Source organism: Propithecus coquereli, unplaced genomic scaffold, assembly GCF_000956105.1.
Source record: "Propithecus coquereli isolate 6110/MARCELLA unplaced genomic scaffold, Pcoq_1.0 Scaffold728, whole genome shotgun sequence".
In the NCBI taxonomy this organism is placed as follows: Eukaryota; Metazoa; Chordata; class Mammalia; order Primates; family Indriidae; genus Propithecus; species Propithecus coquereli.
The window spans coordinates 210219-214832 of NW_012153374.1; the positions used below are offsets into that span (position 1 = coordinate 210219).

At 38.7% G+C, this 4614-nt stretch overlaps 1 pseudogene across 1 annotated transcript; it reads left to right on the forward strand.

Annotated features, from left to right (window-relative positions):
- Positions 1-788: 788 nt before the first annotated feature.
- On the forward strand, positions 789-1808 carry LOC105824240 (annotated as a pseudogene). Its single transcript, XR_001138190.1, has one exon. The product of XR_001138190.1 is annotated as a proteasome subunit alpha type-6 pseudogene (transcript).
- The last annotated feature ends 2806 nt before the right edge of the window (positions 1809-4614 follow it).

Genomic DNA, 4614 nt, shown 5'->3' on the forward strand with positions numbered 1-4614 from the left:
TCTAATGTTTTTTCATGCATTGACTGTTTCACACAATCAATCTAGAAAATTTTTTCCTTAAACCTTGGATCTAGAAATGTGGCAATGGAGCAGTATAATTAGCCTTCAAGAAAAAAAACGGTAGAAAAATCATTTTTGAGTTTCCAACCATATCTCAATTTTCATCACATGCACACCAATTGTAGAATCCACCCTGGCGCAAAATGACAGGAACCACATAAGAAATTCTCACAATCTTATCTGGTTCCTTTTTCAGCATTTCTTTCAGTGGTACACATATACATTTATATTTCAATCGACTAGTAGAATTTCAACATATAAAGCACACAAGGAGATTTTTATTCCAGCTAACTTTTAGAATACTTACCTATATTTGAAACTGAATGACCTGCTGGCTTGTATTACTAACATTGTTATATTTATTAATCACATGACCACTGAACGCTCACAGGTTCGGGGATTCCGGACATTATGTTGAAGTCTTTATTTGTCTGTTCAGTCTTCCAAAGGCTGAGACTGAAGCCAAAGTCCACCTCTAATGCTTTCTATGTGGCAGGCACTGTTCTTAGCACTCAAGATAAAATGACAAACAAAATAGACAGACTGACTGTCCTTGTGAAGTTTACTTTTCTAATGGGGGCAACAGTCCCTAAACAAACAATTATGTGCATAATATAGTGTCAGGGAATGGTGAGTGCTATGAAATAAAATAAAGCAGGACAAGGAAATAGAAGATGATATGTGTGCTGTTTTAAATAGGATATTTGAATGATTGCAGTGTTTATTGAATGAATAAAGGACAAATCACTAAGCCTTCATTCACATCCACCTATCACCAAGTCTGGCCCATTTTGCCTTCTAAGGAAGTTGCTAGAGATACTGTGTTGAAGTGGTGCACCAACATCTCCCGTGGTTCCAGCGCCGGTTTTGATCGCCACATTACCATTTTTTCATTTGAGAGCCGGCTCTACCAAGTAGAATATGCTTTTAAAGCTATTAACCAGGGTGGCCTTACATCAGTAGCCATCAGAGGGAAAGACTGTACAGTAATTGTTACACAGAAGAAAGTACCTGATAAATTATTGGATTCCAGCACAGTGACTCACTTATTCAAGATAACCGAAAACATTGGCTGTGTGATGACAGGAATGACAGCTGACAGTAGATCCCAGGTACAGAGGGCACGCTGAGGCAGCTAATTAGAAATACAAGTATGGCTATGAGATTCCCTGGACATGCTGTGTAAAAGAATTGCTGACATTTCTCAGGTCTACACACAGAATGCTGAAATGAGGCCTCTTGATTGTTGTATGATTTTAATTGGTATAGATGAAGAACAAGGCCCTCAGGTGTACAAGTGTGATCCTGCAGGTTACTACTGTGGGTTTAAAGCCACTGCAGCAGGAATTAAACAAACTGAGTCAACCAGCTTCCTTGAAAAAAAAAAGTGAAGAAGAAATTTGACTGGAAATTTGAACAGACAGTAGAAACTGCAATTAGATGCCTGTTCTATCAATTGATTTCAAACCTTCAGAAATAGAAGTTGGAGTAGTTACAGTTGAAAATCCTAAATTCAGGATTCTTACAGAAGCAGAGATTGATGCTCACCTTGTTGCTCTAGCAGAGAGAGATTAAACGTTGTTACTAGTTTACCAAATCCATGATGCCACTTGCCTGTGTGTTTGGCAACAACAAAGCAACATTATGGAGGCCCCTGGATTGAGAAAGGAACCTCTCCCACTCCTACTACCGCTGTGAAGAGGTTAGGACTCTGTATAAATAAAAACAGTCCTTTTGGAAAAAAAAAAGAAATTGCTAATTGCTCTCCTTTTATTTTATTTTTATTATTTTGTGTTTTTTTTTGGCTTCTATTTCATCAAGATTTTATTGCATTTATTTGTAATGAGAAACACCTGTCAAAAGCATGGGCTCTTCACGTTGGCCATGCAGCATAATCTCTTCAGAGGAAGTATAGACAATAGATAAATATAGAAATGAAATCAGAATCAGTTTGATAAATTAAAATAATGAGCCCTATGGTTTTTGTTTTGTTTTGAGATCCAGAATTTGTATGTATTTTAGCACCAATATAGCTTACAAGGCACATTTATAATTAATATTTCATTTAGTTCCAACAAATTCTTTTTTTTAACATTTAAAATCTATTTTCTTTCTTTTTTTCCAGAATATTATGGGGGTACAAACATTTGGGTTACATATAATGCATTTGCCTTGCCCAAGCCAGGGCTACAAGGGGGCCCTTCCCCCATACATTGCGCTCCTAATTGCTCTCCTTCTATCCATCCTTATATCCCTGTGAAGCTTAGGCCACATCATTTATTTGCAACTTGGATCTTCAGTCCATTCTCCATACTAGCTGTCAGGGGGATCTAACAACCAGAAATGACAGGGTCCCTCCTATGGTTGGAATTTTTCTGTGACTCCCTATTGCCTATAAGATAAAGGCAAGCTGCTGATCTTAGAATTTAAATCCTGTCATGATCCGGTACCTGTTAACCTCTCCAGCCTCATTGCTCACTTCTCCCTTTCTTCTGCCCTAAACTCAGCAGCACTCAACTATTAGGTAATGAAATATGAAATGTTTTAAGGAAGACTTAAGGAAATGTCTGATTTCCTTAAGTACTAAATTTGACACTTGATATCTCTGACATTTCACTTTGACACTTCTTGTTTTATTTTTATTGTGAAGGTACATCCTCATTCTTTCAAATGCATGGTTTGTCTTGTGATTATCTTTTAAATTTTTTTCAGAGCAATTTTTGTGAAACCATTGCTAAGTCAAAAATTTGTGTTATTTTTGAATATGAGTTCTGTCATGGAATCAATGCAGCACAGACAGCTTGAAATATCAACGAAGTGTTTGGGAAGGATGTGGCTAATGAATGCACAGTATGTTGATGGTTTGAGAAGTTCTGTTCTGGTGATTTTAATCTTGAAAATGAGTCATGTGGGCAACCTGAGACCAAGGTGGATAATGATGAGCTGAAAGCTGTAATGGAAAAGAATCCACCTCGACCTACACGTGAATTAGCAGCAAAGGTTGACATTACTATTCCAACAATGTCGGACCACTTGAATCAAACTGGCAAGCTAAAGAAGCTGGATAGATGGGTTCTGCATGAATTAAATGAGTGTCAGAAGAGAAATCATCTTGAAGCTTGCCTGTCTTTGCTGTCATGACATAAAGGTGAACCATTTGTATACCATATTGTTATGTGTGATGAAAAATGGATTCTTTTTGACAATCACAAGTGTTTGGCACAATGGTTGGATAAAGACGAAGTGCCAAAACACAGTCCAAAACCAAATATTCGTCAAAAAAAGCTAATGGTGTCTGTTTGGTGGTCCAGCGCTGGTATTATCCACTACAGCTTCATGAAACCTGGTCAGTCGATTACAGTGGATGTCTACAGCAGCCAGTTGGATGAAATGATGAGCATGCTTGCAATTAAGCAGCCGAGATTGGTCACTAGAGACAGGCCAATCCTCTTGCAAGACAATGCTCAACCACATGTCGCACATACAATGCTGCTCACACTACAGCAGCTGGACTTGGAAACTCTCTGCCATTCACTGTATTCACCAGATCTCGCACCAACTACCACACCTTCCAGGCTTTGGATCACTTCTTGTAAGGAAAAATATTCAATTCTCAACAAGCTGTGGGAAACACCTATTGTGATTTCATCGTTACTCGCTCTCCAGGCTTCTTTGCTGCTGGCATAAACCAGCTACCATTAAGATGGCGACACTGTGTCAATAGTTTAGGCAATACTTTAATTGTACTTCTTCTTGTTTGAGATATAAGAAACTATACTTTTTATTTGAAATCAGACATTTCATATTTAATGACCTAAATACCTGCAGCCATGGTCTTTAAAAAAATCCCAAATGTGACCACGTCTCACCACATTCCCCACTACTACTTTGCTCAGGGCCCCATCATTTCTCACCTTGATTGCTGCAGTAGCCACTCCATTTACCTTTCTTGCTCCCTCCTCCTCAAAGTCTTCTTCTTAAAGCAGCCAGAAGGATTCTGTTTAAAACTCAGGTCAGATCTCATCCCTTTTCTTCAAAATCCAACCCCTCCTCTTCTCAAAACCCTTCCATGCCTCCCACCTCACTCAATTTAGAAGCCAATGTCCTCACCCAGCCCCCAAATTTCTGCATGATTTGGTCCCTGTTGCCTCTTTGACCCTTCTTCCAATCACTTTTCCCTGCTCAGTTATCTTGGCTTCTCCCTCTTGTTCCCAGAACAGGCCAGGCACACTCCCACCCCATGGCCTTTGCTCTTTCTGCCTGGAATACTGTTGCCCTAGTAAAACAGGTAATTTGGATCTCTCAGCTCAAAAGGCTCTTCCCTGAGAAGACTTCTCTAAAAGTGAATAATAGCTATGCCATTCCATTACTTTTTTTTGGAATTAATAATAATTTTTGGAATTATTAATAAAAATATAAATATAAACCACTCTTAAGAGTACAAATAGTCAGCATTCACACTATTCACAATATTGTGTAATCATCACCACTATCAATGTCCAAAATTTTTCATCGGCCCAAACAGAACCTCCCCCATTCCTCCCTCCCCAAAGC